This window comes from Arvicanthis niloticus, chromosome 3 (genome assembly GCF_011762505.2).
Source record: "Arvicanthis niloticus isolate mArvNil1 chromosome 3, mArvNil1.pat.X, whole genome shotgun sequence".
NCBI classification, from domain to species: Eukaryota; Metazoa; Chordata; class Mammalia; order Rodentia; family Muridae; genus Arvicanthis; species Arvicanthis niloticus.
The window spans coordinates 92,156,864-92,176,367 of NC_047660.1; the positions used below are offsets into that span (position 1 = coordinate 92,156,864).

The 19,504-nt window shown below is 38.3% G+C and overlaps 1 pseudogene; it reads left to right on the top strand.

Moving 5' to 3' along the window:
* The first annotated feature begins 1,671 nt into the window (after nt 1-1,671).
* The window catches only part of LOC117705673 (NGFI-A-binding protein 1 pseudogene), a 55,142-nt pseudogene continuing 37,309 nt past the window's right edge, over nt 1,672-19,504 (top strand).

A 19,504-nucleotide genomic window follows, 5' to 3' on the forward strand; every position in this document is an offset into this window, starting at 1 on the left:
ATATCACATGCTCCCTAAAAGTCAGACACCATCATAGAAGAGAGGGAAGAAAGATTATAAGAGACAGAGGTTGAAGAGAGTAAGAATGAAGCAGTGTCATCAAAACATGAGAGCACCCATGTATGCATGAACTCATAGCAGCTCTGATTGTCTACATGATACCTACACAACATCAAGCTAGTCAGCATTTCAGTTTTGTAGAGGGGCATCACAAGCCCTCATTCCTAGCTGAGGAGCTAGTGACAGTTGATGGACTTTAGGGGAGAAATAGTTTTCTGTAAGGGAGTAGCCCCCTGGTGTGTCTCCCATAGATACCCCACAAACTTATAAAAAGAAATATATGAAGTTTTGAGGACAAGGTAGATCTGGGGAGGTTGGGGTGACAGGAGGGTAATAAAACTAAAATACATTATAGACATGTATAAAATTCTCAAAGTATTAATAGTTATTTATAAATAGTTATATAATTATGTGTATATTTATAAATAAATATTTTATTTAGTATAATATTTATAAATGTTTATTTTATAAATAAAAAGTTATACATTTCAAAAATAGTGGGGCCTAATTTTGGAACCTATAAATTTCATTCTATAAAGTAAAAAGATAGATGGACATATAATTAAGATTTTGGGATGATCCTTATATTCAATCATACAACTCAATAAAAAAAGCAGAAGACCATATCACATAGAGAGAGAAGGGAACAAAACACATATTAAGATGATGTGAAAAATGCAGATGCTGGAAAAAGCAGGAAACATATTCTCTCCTTATGCCTCCCAAAGGAATGCAGCTCTCCAACACCCACACTGACACATGTGCCTGTCACATTTATACCATTCAAACATTATATATTTAATTTGTTATATGTTTTAAACCATCAACTTTAGATTTATATTTTGTAATCCTAACCCTAAACCTTAACTCTAACCCTAAACCCTAACCCTACCCCTAATTCAGTTCTGATTTCATTCCTATTGCCATGATAAAAAAAAAAAATCTAATTCAGTTCAAACTTTTAAGTCACAGACCATTATTGAGAAAAGTCATGGAAAAAGCTCAAGAGGAAACTACAGAGGGATGGCACCTCTTTTCTTGCTTATAGGCTAATACTTAACTAGTTTTCTTATACAGCTCAAGACTACCAACCAACATCAGTTAATAATCAAGACAATCTCCTACAGAGATGTTCCCTGGTAAGTACCTCAATTGAGACTCCCCTCTCAGGTGACTCTAGGCTATGTCAAATTGACAATTAAAGCTGACTGACAAGTAAAGCTAACTGAGACACAGCCACAGAAAACTAGATGGCATCTAAGTCATATTAATCAAGGGCCCATTGGGCAGCAGACAACGGAAAGAGTTAAGTAATAGAACTGTAGAAGAGCGGGGTTTGTGGTAACAAATTTTCATTACCACTTCTAAGAAGTGCAGAAAAACAACAAGCTAGCCTCCTGAACTCAAAGAAGAGTTGTGCAGAGAGGCACCCCACATGAGCTGTAGTAAAGGGAGTCTGCGGTAAGGAGGATACAGAAAGTATCTTATCCTTACCCTTTATCTTCCCAGGCAAGGGAACTTTTCATAAATTTCTCAGAAGACATAGCACAAAACAAGGAGGAGCTAGCAACATGTGGATCCAAAGAATAAAGCAAAGGACATCAGAAAAACATGTCACCCTATGCAATTGCAGTGACTCCTTTAACCACTGGATTATTCTCCTCTGTTTCAGACCCCAAGAACACTCATTGCCGTGTAACGCACTCTCTGGCATGGTGTCAGGTACCGACAAAGAACTTCATAAATATTTGTTGTACAAGGTTAACAAGGTTTTTCACAGAAAAAGTAGAAATTCTAGACTTCTATTTCCAAGTTTTTCTTTCCATGCTGTTTCCTTCTAAGAACCGTTCTCTGGGGGAACAGAATGTAATTATTACTAAGCATGCCCTGTTTGTTCCAACTCCACAGCTCTTATGCACATTTCCCTTGAAGCAGTAACACTTTATTGTAGTGCCCTGCTGATATGCATGTACATGTTGTAACTCAACTTGAAGACCATATTTTCTCTGAGCGTTGTCTGTCTTGAAGAAGTGTGAATCTTGAATAGAATTTAGCCAATATTTTACAAAAATAAGTTCATTATAAGTATTCTCAGTTAAACTGAATCCTTTTTGTTAATTTGTAGACTTCATGGTCACCTACTTGCTCCTTGTTTGTCCTATAAACAATAATAAAATCTTCCTTGATTGTCACTTCTTTTAATGCTGTGATTTCATTATCTAATAGAAGAGGCTATTCTAGGCTTGCAAGTGAAGTCCAGGTCTGCCTTCTTGGCTTACATTATTAACAATTCATAAACGTGTTGTATGCTGTGCTATGAGACATAATATGAAGGGTTTGCCTGATGGGTGCTAGACGACAATGGAGGATAGTAACGGGGCCTCGGGAACATCTGTTACAGCTCTAGTTTTCATCTTTAATCTGCTAGTTTGTGGCATTCTTCAATGCTTTGAGCAAGTTAAAATGACGTTTTTAATATAACTGAATGTTAAAAAAGAAAAAAGAGACAGGATATTGTAGTAACATGTACACTAACCAGATTTTATAACATTTTAATAAAGGCCATATTAGGGGAACAAATGTTAGATGCAAGAAAGCTAAAAGGACACATTTTGCTGCAAAGTTATATGACTCTTAACATCAGAATCAGCATTTAAAACAATCCTCAGCCATGATTATGAGAAATAGCTAGCTACACCTGTGACAGGTTTTGAAATTTACTCTCCCATTTCTATGGTATCACCATAAAAGGGAGCAGTGTGCTACATATCTCTCCCCAAGGATTATTATAAGGGATGCATGAATTCCTAACATATTGGCTTTATTGCTGTCAGAAATAAACACATACTTTCATACATAAAAGCTAGAGAGTTCAGTAACTATATTTTGCAGATAACTGTAGAATCATAATGACATCCAAGGGAGAAAAAGACCTCATATATGAGCGCCTTTAGAAATGCTCAAGCTCTTTAATATTTGAATTGCTTATAAATGTTTATCTGCGTTATGTTTTTCTTCTAAACGTACCAAGCTTACTTCAATGCAAGGCATAAGTCAATATTTGCATACGGATGTGAATAAACACAGCTTTGCTGCTGGTTCATTTAGATGAAATGGACAGAATAAAATATATATTTTCTAAAGGAACATCCTCTTGGCTATTCACTGAGGGCTCAAAAGCAAATGGATGTTCAATGTTTCATATCTATTTAAACCAGTGGAGACTTAATAGCTGAATTCTCAAGGAAAAAAACAATATTTGAAAATGAAGAACCCCGTGAATTATGCACAACTGAAGCAGCCTGTCATTCTCTGAACATGGATTCACCACACCCTCTACTTTAGAAGGCCCCCTTCACTGTTAGAAAAGCAAGGCTTCTCATTCTCAGCAGCCACAGCACTTTTCTGGGTCCCAAGGTGGCCCACAGAGGCCACAATACGTGCTATCTAGAAATAAGTAAACTCACTGGATTAACAGAAAGACACAGTAAAATGACAGACTTCCAACTCATTTGCAAAGATATGTACCTTCCCCCAGTCCACGTTGATTGTAATGCAACAGCTGGTTTTTCTGTGCTGTAAATATCTAAACTGTCCAGGCTTCTGTCTTTAATCCATCCCTCCCACCTCTCTCTCTCTCTCTCTCTCTCTCTCTCTCTCTCTCTCTCTCTCTCTCTCTCTCTCTCTCGCTCTCTCTCCCTCTCAGAGAGGGAGCTCTCTGGCTGGCTCTCTCTCTTGTTCTCTCTTTCTCTCTTGCTCTCTCACTCTCATGCTCTATTGGGGAGGGGCAGGGGAACATACACACATGCCAAAGTATGAGTGTCTAGATCAGAGGACAGCCCAAGTATCAGTCAGTCTTCTTCCATCTTGTTTGGCACAGGTGAGGTCGGGTCTCATTGCTTTACACTGATGCTAGCCCATAAGATTCTCATATCTCTGCCTCCCACCTCAGCGCACGAGCCTTTGGCTCACAGTCATGTGTGCATGCTGAGATTTTACATGGATTCTGAGAATGCAAAGTCAGGTCCTAATATGTGCTTGGAAAACACTTCACCCACTGAGCTATACACTCAACCCCTTCATCTTCTTTTTAAAGATTCAAAATTGTCTGACTTGCTAGCCATGCTGGCATACCTGATCTCAAAAGGAAAAGCTGAGGCAGTAAGATGGTCACTCTTGTCAGCCTGGACTACTTAGTGAAATTCTCAAAAGAGAAGAAGAGAAAGAAAGAAAGAAAGAAAGAAAGAAAGAAAGAAAGAAAGAAAGAAAGGAAGGAAGAAAGGAAGGAAAGAAAGATGAGGGAGGAAGGGAGGGAGGGAGGGATGAAGGAAGAAGAAAGGGAGGACTGATTGATATTCAAAAGCAAAACCAAACAAACAATTTACAACCCAGATAATTATAATACAAGGAACTAGCAGACATTTTTAATAATAATTCAGTAAGTGAATGAGTCAGTGATTCTGGTTTGGAATTTTAAGATAACATTGGACCCCTTGCAGCAAAACAGAGATGAATGTTTTTAAATTTTCCTTCATAGCTCAACCGTTTCCTCTTCTGTGTTAATACTAAGCTTCCAGATCCATAGTTAGCAGCTAAAAACAGAGATCAGAAGTAAATTCCTCACTTCAAAGCTCCCCAGCCTACCAGGAAGCAAAGAGAAAACATAACAAGGCATGGAGTTGTGTACAAAGATGATGATGGCTGAAATTCCATGTGACTCATCCCACAAGGCTTCATTAAGAGTAGAGCAGAGAAATTCATATTTTTGAGTTTATTGTTAGGGTGTTTCCCATATTTTATTTAGAAATAGCTGAGAGGAGTGAACAGACAACAGTCCAGGTTACCTTGCATGGATAGTTGGTTTTCAAAACATCAGAAGTCCATAGAACTGACGCTACAAATATTTATATATTAATGTTCATATTGATTAGAGACCTGTCTGCTCCTGACAGCTTCCTGTCATGGATTCTAAGAAATTGAGCATCCTTGGAGTTACTCCAGTTGTGTGGTAACAGCCACTAGGCAAGAATTGCCTCTCTCCATCTACAGACAAATTACTGTCCAGAAAAGGACACACATGCAGAATAGTCGACTGATTATATCTGCCTAGACAGAGTAATCAGTCCTTAATAATCCTGCATCACCAAGGTCTGTCAGATGATTCTGGGCCAGAAGGCTGAAGATTTGATGCTCCAACGTTCGGTAGTATAGGGGCTTTTCAGGTGTTCAGAGGTCTCTATAAATTGGCTAAGTTTTAGAAGCTATGCTTTGTGCTTCCCACAATTATAGTTAACTCAGTCATTCTGGATTTCTGATGGGGTTGAAAACTTACAGCTATTTACCATAAGAGAAAAGATTTGAGTGGATGGTCGTCAGCTGACATTCATCCTAAAGCCAGGTTCAGAACTAAATGTTTTAGTTAGGATAAATGACAGAGGTGCTGGTTAGTCAACAAAAGGATGGATGGGGTATTAGGACTATCTTGTACCTCACTGGTACAAATTGGCATAATTATGCTCTAATTGTATTTTGAGAGAAAAGTTTCATTTTAACAGGAAGGGTGATGTGTAGGAGAAGCTAAGGTAGGAGGAGTACTGAGAGGAAGAAAAGGAGTAAGAAGAGGAGAAGGAGGAGAGGAGAAGCTAGGTGATGAAAGAGAGAAAGGGGGGAGACAGGGAGGCAGATATTCATGTATCTCCACCAGTCAAAGATAGTTGTTATAGCTAGGTCGGTCAGTGGGTTACACCTCTGATTGAACAATTCCAAACTTATAACGCTTATGATTAACATTATTTTTAAAAAATGTATAAATGCAAAAAGGAAAAGGGGGCATGGGATAGGGGTTTTCTAAGGGGGGGGGAATGGGGAAAGGGGATGGCATCTGAAGTGAAAATAAAATAATAAAAACAAATGATTGAAAAAAAAAAACAAAAAAAAAAACATACAAGTTAAGGGCCAGATAACAAATTCATTGCTCTAAGTTGTTTTCAAGAGTTTTGAACAGAAATAGCTGAGAGTAGTTACCAGACAACAGTCCAGATTACTTTACATAGATAGTTTTCAAAAACATCAGAAATCTACAGAATGTGACATTTAATGATATTTAATCATTTGTTGTTGAGACATATCTGCTCCTGACAGCACCCCATTGTGCCCTCCCCACAGCCTTGAGCAGGCCTGAATGAATCATTTACCACAGTATACCAAAACAATAGGACCCAGGAGGCACTACCTGTCTTGGTGGCCTGCAGTCTGCTACAGGAGCTAAGAAGAGTAGACTGCCTGCTAAACTTACATTTAGTTACCTCTGGGCTGCGATCCCCTCACCCACACCAGCTGAAGTGAGAAGAAGTTCTGGTGGTGGGTGTGGGGTTTCCCCTTTATATTTGAAAGCAGAATATTAAACTTCGAGCTTTGATCAGAAAAAAAAAAAAAAAAAAAAGAGTAGAGCAGAGGTAGGCCAGTGATAGAAAGTTCCTGGGTTTATGGAAGGACAAAAGATTGTGTGATACAGTTAAAATTTATAACGGCATTTTCTTGGGCTGACTATCTAAGCAGCCAGCAGAAGTTTTGCTTAGCTCTGCCACCATGTTTCCTGGCCAGAGGCTACAAGCGCACCACAGCTAGAAATGGCCAGTCAGAAACACCGGCCCTGCACCCACGAGAGACACCAGCATGGGAGATGGCTCTGCCAATCTACCACACTGTCTCCACAAGGCTAGGTTGATCCCAGCCCATCCCCCCATCCATGAGGGACCTGATAGAAATGAGACTCTAACGGTTAACGATTATCCAATACCTTTATATGTTTGGTAATGCTCAATTATCAAGATGCCCACACAATTGGAAGTGTTAACTAATTAACTAACCTAGATATAAGTTGTTACCCAGGACTGCTTTCCATGGCTCCTACATCTCTCCCTCTTAGCTCCTCCTCTTCCTCTCCTTATTCCTCCCACCTTAGCTCCTCCCAACTTGTGGGAAAAATATCCCACTACAATTATGTTACACTAAGTGTGAGTAACAGAGTAAGAATGGTGGTATTTATAGGGAGCAGTTATCTCAGCTTTGAAACTCAGACAGGCAAGAACTCTTTGCTTTATGCCATAAATTAGCTCCAAACTCTTGACTTATTTTTTCTAAGCTCATGAGAAATTCAGCCCTAATCATTCCTGATCCACAATTCTCCCTCTTCAGGTTTGTGGCAAGGATCCCAGGCCATAAAACTTCGAGGGCATTGAAGAAAGCCTCTAAGTCCCAGGGCTCTTATCCCACTGACCTTGGTATGCACACTTCATATTGCAGAATGTCTCATCTGGGACTGGCACTGCCCTTTCTGTTTCTGATGTAGTCTGTTTTTGAAGCCAGGTCTCATACATGCTCCCAAGAGCTCTGCCTCTAAGCTAATCTCCAGCCCTTAGTTCAGCCTGTAAAGAAACTGGAATCCACCTATGTAGTTTGATAATGGTGGGTTTTTTCCAGGTTTCACAACACTACAGGAATTGCCAGAAAAAGACAGGTTCCTACTGTCAATAAGCGCCAAAGACTCTTCCTCCTAAACCACTCCCTTTTCTCTACATTACTACCACATTTTTAATCACTTTTTCAAACATTCATTTCCCTAGAAGGCCTTGATTCATTCAAAGCACAATCCAGAAAGTTTTCCTAAAGTCTCTGAACAAGACTCCAATCCCGAAGCAGGAAAAATAAAAGGCACCATATCAAAGAGTAAATATCTCTCTACAGTAGCCACCAATTCCCTGTATGTAAGAGTGAATGCCTCTCTACAGTAGCCACCACATTTCCTGTATGTACTGCTTATTCACCTGTCACCTGCTAATCACCTCTCCCTGGCCTGTGGGGACATTCTCCTCTTAGCTTTACAAATGAACAACATTAAAGAACCTTTTCAAGTTCTCACAGCTGGGACAAAACTAAGATGACTCTGCCTTCTGACCAGGAACACAACCTCCTGCATCCTCCTATGGATATAGGAGCCAAAAAAAAAAAAAAAAAAAAAAAGAAAAAAAGAAACCACAAAGAAAGACAGCAAGAAACAGAAACAAACCAGGCATGGGGAGGGAGGTACAGGAAGAGTCTAAGAGGTTGAAAAAAGAAACAGAAAGCTACAAATTATGGATAGTTAAAGATAAGCAGAAAATAATGACAAGAAGAACAAGACTGAGGGCAAATGAAGAATATCTTAAAAGATTTTGAAGTCATCTAGTCTGAAAAAAAAAAGGTGACAAAAAATACCTTATGAAATGAATGATGACTAATACAGTTTCATGTCACAAAGTTAATATTCAAGATATCTTGCCTACATACCACAATTAGTAAACAGACCTTGAAACCAAAAGCATAATATCACTTACATTAGCAATCCTAAAATATGAAGTACCCAGCAACTACAATATGAGGAAAACTGTACCATAACATGAGAAGACCAAAAGAAATAAATCATGACAGTCTTCCTTTAGAAATAGAAAGATATAATGAAAGACATCTATTCTCTCTCCCATCATTGACCTATAGATTCTGAAACCATCTCAATCAAAATCTCAGGACATTATTCAGTGAATATTAACAAGCTAATTCTAAAATTTATGTAGAGAAACTAAGAAATAATATTGGCCAATGTAACAGCACTGGCTGTCCTGGAACTCATTTTGTAGACCAGGCTGCCTCAAACTTGCAGAGGTCCTCCTGCCTCTGCCTCCTCAATGCTAGGATTAAAAACTTGTGCCACCATTACCTAGTTGCAGATACTGTTGTAAAATCTGAGCAAATAAATGGATATCCAAGCACAACAGGCATTTAAAACCCCAAATAGAAATGTTCAACATCCTTAATCATCAGGGTTATTGAGATTTTAAAAATAAAAACAAGTAGAAAATTTGGCAATAAAAAATTCAATGAATCAAAATTTTAAAAAGAGTCAAAAAAAGGGGAAAAAATTACCCAAAGATTTAGCCAAGCAGAAGAAAAAATACCAGGATACAGGAAAACATAGAAGAAATAATACAGCAAAATTTTATGAGGGAAAAGTAATAATCAAAATGGAACTTTGAGATAATATCAAGAAGCCAAACATAGGAATTCATAGACTATATGAAGGAACTAACAGAAACCTAAAAGCTTATAGACCTATTCAATGAAGCTTTATAAGAAAACCCCAAATCTAAAAAAGAAATGGACATTCATTTAGAACCTCAGATAAGCATTAGGATGGGTGAGGGAAAAGAATAGAATCAAAATATAGTATATGTTTTAAAAATAGGTTAATTTTAAGAAAGATAAAGATAAAAATCCAACAAAAAGACAGACAATCCTCCAAGTAGGAATGACTGACTATGTAATCAAACAAGTGTGTTGGGACCACATACAAGGCCCACAAATTGGACACATCTACAAGAAATAGCAAAGATGTTTTTAAAAATAAGCATGATAAAACAAAGGTCCTCTCCATAATATGTCATAATTAAGATTTCCAAATTCCAAAGCAAAAACACAATATTAAAAATGTAAGGGGAAAAAACTCAATTTCAAAGACATATAGCGTTGAATAATATCTGATTTCTCATCAACAACTTTTGGCTAGAAAAGCACCAAGGAAGAAATATCATACCTTTAAACTAAATACCTATAAACCCAAATTGCTATATCCAGCAATGGTTTCTTTTTTTTAAATGATAGAGAAATAAGAACACTTCACAAAAGGTACAACATGGCAAAAGATTCTTAAAAGAATACTATACACAAAAGAGGAATAGAAAACTGTCTTCACTGAAAGAACAAAAAAAGAAAAGAATAAATTCTGTGAAGCGACAAGAAGAATAAAGGAAAATTAGGAAAGAATTATTATGTTCAGAATAATAGAACTAGAAAATCTACAATACTAACATGGAAGAAAGAACAAACAATAATCTGATCAATCAGAAAAACAGTCAAACTACAGGAGTTAATAAATATCTTTCAATATTCAATATACTTTATATGTAAAGGTTGAACAGGCCTTTTGGTTTCTACTAGCCAAAAAATCTCTTACTGATTGTCCTTGCATGGCAGCCACCATAGCTAGGCCCTGTTGGTAGGAGGAAGCTATATCAGAACAGAGTCTGATATACCCTGTAAGGTCTGTCTTTTTCCTGTAAGGTCTAACGGCTGCTTGGCAGGCAGGATTGGCATTTTCATATGCAAATTGTTTCACATAATCTACTCCTGCCTCTGCATTACCAAAAATCCTCTCTGTTGTTGTCATTAATCGGTGAACAAAATCAGAAAATCATTCATCAGGTCCTTGTCTGATTGCTGTTGAGGATGTACCAGAGTCTCCTTTTGCCCGGGAGTTTACGCCAAGCCTTCATGGCTGCATTTTGAATTTGAACGAATAAGCCTGGGTCATATTGCATCTGGTTATCACTAGAAGCAAATTGCCCTTCTCCTACTAAAGCATCAAAGGACCAACCATTGCCTGCCTGAATGTTTCTCCTAGCTGTTTCTTTACAATTCTCATGATACTCTGATTTCCAAATAAGATAGTCACCACAGCTAAGAACTGCTCTCACTAACGTATTCCAATCACCAGGAGTCAGCCACTCCTCTGTGGCAGACTCTAAAATTGCAAGAGTAAAGGGAGCAGTATTATGATAGTGCATTTTTAAATTCCTTAATAATTTGAAAATCAAACCCTGTGTGATGTCTCCAAGCAACCCCTTGAGCATCTCTGGTCTCAGATACAGGGAAAGCCTCAGCATCTCCCTTCTCTGGATGATCTGTGGCTAATCTAAAGCTAGGGGACAGGGACTGGCTTTGGACTCCTGGTTGAGGAATGCAAGGAGCTGGGAAAATTTTTGCAGTTTACCTCTCGAGACATATTCCCTGTCTTTAATTTTTGTAGCTGATTAATTAAGTCCTGATACTCTTTTTCTAACTCTATTTGTTGTTTAAGAACAAATTTTTTTTTTCCTGTAACTCCCATCTAGGATCTATAACCACCATCTCCATTGGGGGAGCACTTGGAGGCAGAGGCACATAGGGAGGAGGTCTTTGGGAAGAGGGCCATTCAGGGTGGTAATGTTCGGCTGCCTCTTCATCTAGGTTAGCACAATCTGGCTCTGATAAATCGTCATCAACCTTTGGTTGTATTTTAGATTTTAATTTCGGATAAATACATTTCATTTTATTTTGAACATGAAAGATAGCATTCAAACAATGAAACAAAAGCAGACAATTAATACACTTGAGCAGGAAACAACAAAACAAAAACAGAGAGTTGAGTTCAGGCTGACTTATTTCGTGCCCCATTTTCATTAACATGACTTACCTTTCTCGATGCAGCAGATTCCTGCAGTGATCGCCTTCGTTTCACTTCTGAATTTTTGCCAGATCCTTCTTCCAGTAAAGTCCTTCACTGGGTCTCTCGTTCTTGCTGTCCCACTTTGGGTGCCAAAAATGTTGCAGCCCAAGCTGCCCCACATTTGGGGGCCAAAATGTTGGGGACCGCTTTATCAATGTTGGAATCTGTACTGCCAAAAGCCTTGGGGGCTAAACTGTTAAAGCCCGCACTGCCCCAAGCTGCTCCGGTCCACGGTCGGGGTTCAGAAAGAGAGAGAGTGAGGACAGACAAGAAGAATGGAGACCAGACATAGTGTGATTCAATCCCATTTATTCTTCAGTCTCTCATTCTAGTCCCAAGTCCCAAGTCTTGAGTTCCTAGTCCCTAGTTCCTAGTCCCTAGTGCCTCCAAGTTCCAAGCTTCTTTCCAAGCTCCCTTCCAAGTGCCTATCTCAAGTACAAGTGTCTACTGTCTAATTCCAAGATCTTCCTCCAAGTGCCAAGTGCCTAATACCTAATAATAATTTCTTCTGTCTGCCTCTCACCTTTTATATGTCTCACTTCTAAGCCATGCCTTTAAGTCATGCCTTTAAGTCATGCCCTTAGATCTTGTCTCTAAATCTGATCTCTAAGTCACGTCCTTAAGTCACACACCTTTAAGTCTCACACACCCAATGGAAAATCCTGGGAATCTAAAACAAGATGTTATCAGAGTGTGCTCAGTTGTTGTAGGCTATTGTAATCAAGTCTCTTGTCAGGGTATATGGCTCAAGATGGCTGCAAGGATGATAGCCGCCTTCTGTCGGCTCCCCACATAAAGGGCTCACACTCACAAATAAAAATACACACTAATGACTAAATTTAAAAACCATGAACCACCTATCTATTGTTTCCAAGAACCTTTTCTCAACCAGTAAAGACCCAAGAAGACAGAGATCAAAAGATGGAGAGCAATCTATCAAGTGACCAGTGGCTGAAATAAACTGTCATAGCAATGCTGACATGCTAAAGTAAATTTGAAATCAAAATTAGGAGAGATAAAGGTAGCCAGTATACAATGATAAGTAGAAAAATTAATCAAGAAGATACAACAATGGCTGGGGAGATGGCTTAGTAGACAAACCAGAGTGATCAAACTGTCAGAATAAATACTCTGAAGGTGTGGTAGTGCACCTGTAGTTCTAGCACTCATATGTTAGACAGGAGAGCCTTGGAACAAACAGATTAGCTAGACTAGCAAGATAGGCAACTTCTGAATTCAATTGACCTTGCTCAATAAATGGTGTAAAGAAAGACTAAAAGAGACTCCCCACATTAACCTCAGGCCTCTGCCTATAGTTATGAAACATGCATACATATGCACCACACACAGAGGCATATGCAAAAAAAAGAAGACATAACAATAGTAAGTACCTATATATTTAATGGTGAAGTTTCACAATTCATTTTTAAAGGACCCTTATGGATATATACAATAATAGTTTATGATTTTAATACCACACAGTCATCTTTCGATAGGACAAGCCAATAAAAGCAGACAGATACTCCCGAGATGAATTATACTATATGTCAAATCGGTTTAACAAATACCTATGGAGTTTCTATTCAATAAATATAGAGTATATATTCTTTTCAGGACTCATAGAACCCTCTCTAAACTAGACCCCTTTATATGTGACAAAGCATGTCTTACAAAATACAAAAGAATTCAATAATATCTTGTGTTGTATTAAATAATACTGGGATAAAACTAGTATTAAAAGAATATATAAATTAGTATTAAAAGAAGCTGCAGACACTACACAAACAAGTGGGAACTGAACAATACATTCTTGACTGACAAGTGGGTCGTTGAAGTACTCAAGAAGGTAACTTTAACACCTTTAGCAAGAAATACAAACAACTTACCAGAATCTTTGGAATAATAATGAGACATTTATGAAAGGAAAGTTTATTGCTAAGTATTTATATTCAATATCAGATAGAGCTTAAATAAATAAGCCAATTATGACCCCAAGGTCTCAAAAACCAACACCCAAAGCAATAGTTGGCAAAACATAATAAAACATGGGGCCTACATTAATGAAATGCAGACTAAAAGAACAATTCAGAGAATTAATGCAACAAAAAAGTAGTTCTTTGAAAAGATAGGTAAGGTTGCTTTGTCTAGTTTCCTTTGTGTCTTACACTTTTTTTCTTATTATATTTATTTTTTTACATTCCAGTCATTGCCCCACTCCGCCCTCCCACAGTTCCTCATCCAATTTCTCCTACCCACTGTCTGCAAGAGGATGTGCTCCCTCCTGTCAGGCCTCCCCACTCCCTGGGGCCTCAGGTCTCTTAAGGGTTAGGCATATCTTCTCCCACTGAGGCCAGACCAAGCAGTCCTCTACTATATATGTGTCTGGGACTCAGATCAGCTCTTGTATGCTACCTGATTGGTGGGTCAGTGTCTGAGAGATCTCAGGGCTCTGGGTTAGTTGAGACTGTTGGTCTTTCTATGGGGACTCCCTCCTCCTCAGCTTCTTCCAGCATTTCCCTAATTCAACCACAGAGGACCCTGACTTTAGTCCGATGGTTGTGTTTAAGGATCTGCACTGTCTTGGTCAGCTGCTTGTTAGACTTCTTGAAGAACAGTCAAGCTAGGCTCCTGTCTGTAAGCAAATCATAGCATCAGTAATAATACCAGGCCTTGGAGCCTCCCCTTGAGATGGATCTCAAGTTTGGCCAGTCACTGAACCTCTTTTCCCTCAGTCTCTTTTCCATTTTTGTCCTTGCAGTTCTTTATACAGGAACAATTCTGGGTCAGAGTTTTTGACTGTGGAATGACAACCCTATCTCTCCACTTGATGCCTTGTCTTTGTACTGGAAGTAGTTCCCTCTCCGCACTGTTGGGCATTTTATCTAAGATCTCTCCCTTTGAGTCCTGAGAATCTAAGTGGCAATTACTGATGCAGAGCAGAAACTCAAGCAGAATATAAAGCCATAACTGAGGAGAAATGTTGCTTACCTTTTTGCTCTCTGGGCCACAAACAACTACCTCTGTTATATCTGCTTAGGAATGATACCACCTTCAGTGGATTGGATCCTCCCATATCATTTAGCAACCAGAAAAAAAAATGCCCACAGACATGTCCATAGCCACTCCGAAGGAGGCAGGTTTGTCTTTCCTTTTACTTTTACTTTTCATTAATTAATTCATTTATGTAGTTTACTCCCGATAGCAGCTTCCACTCCCTCCTCTACTCACAATCCTCACCTCTCACTTCCCCTCCCCAATCTCCCTTCTTTTCTCTTCAGAGAAGGGAAGCATCTCATGGATATCAAGCCTCCACAGCTTATCAGGATGCAGTAGGACTAGGCACATCTTCTCCTATTGAAGCTAAACAAGGCAGCCCAGTTAGAGGAAAGGTATTCAAAGGAAGGCAACAGAGTCAGAAACAGCCCCTGCTCCTGCCATTAGGGAACCCACATAAAGACCCAGCTGCACATTTATTACATATGTGTAGGGGGCCTAGGTCCCATCCATGCATGCTCACTGATTGGTGGTTCAGTCTCTGTGAGCCCCTACAGGCCCAAGTTAGTTGATTCTGTAGGTTCTTTGTGGGGTCCTTGAACTCTTTGGCTCCTTCAATCCTTCCTCTCCTCTTCCACAAAATACCCTGAACTCTACTTAATGTTCGCCTGTGGGTCTCCACATGTGTTTCCATCTGCTGCCGGGTGAAGTCTCTTGGATGACAGTTATGCTAGGCTTCTGTCTGCAAGTATAGCAAATATTATTAATAGTGTCAGTGTTGGGCTATATCTCATGGCATGGGTCTCAAGCTAGTCTAGTCATTGGCTGGCCATTCCCTCAATTTCTGCTTAATCTTTATTTCTGCACATCTTGTAGGTAGGGCAAATTGTAGATAGAAGATTTTGTAGCTGGGTTGGTGCCCTCATCCTTTATTGGGAGTCTTGTCTGGTTATAGGAGATGACTGTTTCAGGTTCCATACCCATTGCTAGTCGTCTTAGCAAGGGTCACCCTCATAGATTCCTGGGACTTTCCATTGTCCTAGGGTTCTAGTTTGTCCCAGAGATGCTCTCCCACTAATTCTAGTTCTCTCTCTCTCTCTCTCTCTCTCTCTCTCTCTCTCTCTCTCTCTCTTTCTCTGTCTTTCCCATCTCCCATTCTGTTTCCCCCTTTCATCCGCCCTGACATCTATTATATTTCCTCTTAGTGAGACTCAAACATGCCCCCTTGTGCTTGCTTTTTTACTTAATTTCTTTGGATCTGTGAATTGTAGCATGGCTATACTGTACTTTATAGCTAATATCCATTTATAAGTGAGTTTATATACCATGCTTGTCTTTCTGGGTCTGGGTTACCTTACCCTGGATATTTCCTAGTTGCATCCATTTACCTGAAAATCTCAATAGTGGGGTAATATTAAACTGTGTAAATTTACCACATTTTCTTCATCCATTTGTTAGTTGGGGAACATCTAGGCTATTTTCAGTTTCTGGCTATTATAAATAAAGCTTTTATGACTATAGTTAAGTAAGTATCCTTGTGGTATAGTCATCTTTTGGGTATAAGCCCAGGAATGGTAGAGCTGAGTCTTGAGGTAGAACTATTCCCAATTTTCTAAGAACCCACCAAATTGATTCCCAAATTAGTTATCCAGTTTAGCCCTCCCACCAGCAGTGGGTGAGGAATGCTCCCCTTACTCCTTATCCTTGTCAGCATGAGCTGTCGCTTGAGTTTTGTTCTTAGCCATCTAAGAGGTTTCAGATAGAATCTCAGAGTTGTTGACTAGGGATACTAGCCATTTCTTTAAGTCCTACCCAGCTATTAGAGATTGCTCTGTTGAAATTTTTCTGTTTATCTATGTACCCCACTTTTAAACTGGGTTATTTGGTTTATGGATGTCTAATTTCTTGAGTTCTTTAATATATTTTATTTAGCAGCCCTCTGTCAGATGTATTGTTGGTAAACATCTTTTCCCATTCTGTAGGCTGCCATTTTGTCCTATTGATAGTGTCCTTTGCCTTACAGAAGCTTTTCCATTTCATGAAATCTCATTTACCAATTACTGAACTTAGTGCCTGAGTTGTTGGTGTTCTGTTCAGGAAATTGTCTCCTATGCCAATGTATCCAAGACTATTCCCTATTTAGATTTAGTGTATCTGGTTTTATGTTGAGGATACATGTAGTTGAGGAAGAATTCAAACTATATTTGTAGACTACATTTTTATATACTTAAAACATCCTAAAGACTCCACCAGACATCTTCTAAACCTCAGATGCACATTCAGCAAAATATCAGAATACAAAATCAAAATACAAAAATCAGAGGCATTTGTTTATAACAATATAAACTTGTGGAAAATAAATTGAAGAGAGGGATTCGTTTCCCCACAGCTTCAACATTCTAGGAAGAACTTAACAAAAGAAGTAAACGACTTCTACAATAAAAATATTAAAATATTGAAGAAAAACTAGAGAACATAGTAAAAGATGAAGACAGGTCCCATGTTCAAGGACTGGCAAAATTGGTATTGTAAAAATCTACAAACATAATATTTAAGGAGACCTACAAGCTCAACAAAATTCCTGTTATATTGTAAAGAGACACCATGGCCATAGCAACTCTTATAAAGTAGAACATTTCATTGAGGTTTGCTTACAAGTTTATAGGTTTAGTTCATTGTAATCATAGCCGGAAGCTTGGTGGCTCACAGGCAAACATGGTTCTGGAGAAGGAGTTGAGAGTTCTACATCTGCATCAGCAGGTAGCAGTGAGCCATTGGTCCTGGCTTGAGCTTATAAAACCTCAAAGCTCACTGCTACACTTCCTCCAACAAGTCTACATCTACTTCAAGAAGGCCACACTTCCTAATAGTATGACTCCCTGGTGACCAAACAGTCAAATGTATGAGTCTATGAGAGTTATTTCTATTCAAACCACCACATATCTCAAATGGATTCACAGAACTAGAAAAAAATTCTAAAATTCATATGAAAATATAAAAGACCCCAAACACCCTAAACAATCCCAAGCAGAAATAATAATGTTGATTTCAAATTATACTACAGAAGCATAGAAACAAAACTGTATGGTGTGTGCCTACTAAATAGAATAAGGTCAGAAATTAGTGGCCTCTTCAACAAATGATGCAAAGAAACCTGGATATCTCTTGTGTAGGACAATAACACTAAATCCCTCTTCCTCATTCTGAACAAAATTCATCTTGAGTGGACCCAAAACCTTAACACAAATCCTGACATTCTAAAACTGCCACAGAAAAGTAGAAGAAATACTTTAGATATATTCAAGGTCCTTCTGAAAGACTCCATTAACTCAGGAAACAAGACAAAACTACCTAGTGAATGCATGCAGTCAAAGGCTGTACATCAAAGGAACTAGTCAGCAGAGTGAAGATATTACAGAATGCAACATATCTTTGACAACCATACATCAGACAAGGGACCAGTGTCTAGAATATTCAGACAACTACAAAATTGAATTCATCCAAATAAGAAACCTGCTAATTGCCAGGTGGTGGTGTGGGTGGTGCCATTAATCCAGTCAGAATTCTCTTTGAGTTCAAGACCAGCCTGGTCTACAGAACAAATTCCTGGACAGCTAAAGCTATGTAGAGAAACCCCTTCTCAAAAAAAAAAAGAGAAAAAGGAAGAGAAAGATGCTTTTGTTTGGGGGTGAAATGTTCTGTAGATATCTGTTAAATCCATTTGTTTCATAACTTTTGTTAGTTTCATTGTGTCTCTCTTTAGTTTCTCCCCATTGGTGAGAGTGGGGTGTTGAAGTCTCTATTATTATTATTATTATTATTATTATTATTATTATTATTATTATTTGTGGTTTAATGTGTGTTTTGAGCTTTAGTAAAGTTTCTTTTACAAATGTGGGTGCCCTTGCATTTGAGGCATAGATATTCAGAATTGACACTTCATCTTGGAGGATTTTTCCTCTGATGAATAGAAAGTGTCTGTCCTTTCCATCTCTCTTGATTACTTTTGATTGAAAGTCTATTTTATTGGATATTAGAATGGCTACTCCTGCCTGTTTCTTGGGACGTTTCTGTGGAAAACATTTTTCTAGCCCTTTACTCTGAGATGATGTCTATCTTTGTTGTTGGATTATATTTCTTGTATGCAGCAGAATGATGGATCCTGTTTATATATTCAGTCTGTTAGCCTATGTCATTTTATTGTTGAATCTAGTCCACTGACGTGAAAAGATATTAATGACCAATGATTGCTGATTCCTGCTCTTTTGTTGTTGATGGTCATACTATGTGAGTATGTGATTCTCTTCTTTTGGGTCTGTTGTTAAGTGTTTAATTTTTTATGTTTTATTGTGTTTAGTTACCCTCTTTGTGTTAGAGGGTTTTTTTTTTTCTAGTATCCTCAGTAGGCTTGTATTAGTTGAAATATATTGTTTGAATTTGGTTTTGTCATGGAATATCTTTCTTTCTCCATCTATGGTGATTAAGAGTTTTGTGATTAAGAGTAATCTGGGCTGACATCTGCAGTCTCTTAGGGTCTGCAGGATATCTGTGCAGGATCTTCTGGCTTTTAGAATCTCTGTTGAGAAGTCAGATATAATTCTGATGAGTCTGCCTTTATATGTTACTTGGCCTTTTTCCCTTTTAATATTCTCCTTTGTTCTGTATATTTAGTGTTTTGATTATTATGTGGCACAAGGATTTTCTTTCCTGGTCCAATCAATTTGCTGTTTTGTATGCTTCTTGCACATTTATGGACATCTCTTTTTATATTGTTTTCTTCTATGATTTTGTGTAAGATATTTTCTGACCCTTTGAACTGGGAATCTTTACCTTACTTTATTCCTATTATTCTTAGTTTTAAGACCTTCTCCAAATTGACCATATAATCTGACACAAAAGAAGCCTCAACAGATACAAGAAAATTGAAATAACATTGTACATTCTATCAGATCGCCACCAACTAAGGCTGGATTTTCACAACAGAAACAACAGAAAGCCCACACATACTCATGGAAACTGAACAACTCTCTACTCAATGATAATTTGGTCAGGGAAGAAAGGAATAAAAAAAGACTTTGTAGGATTTAATGA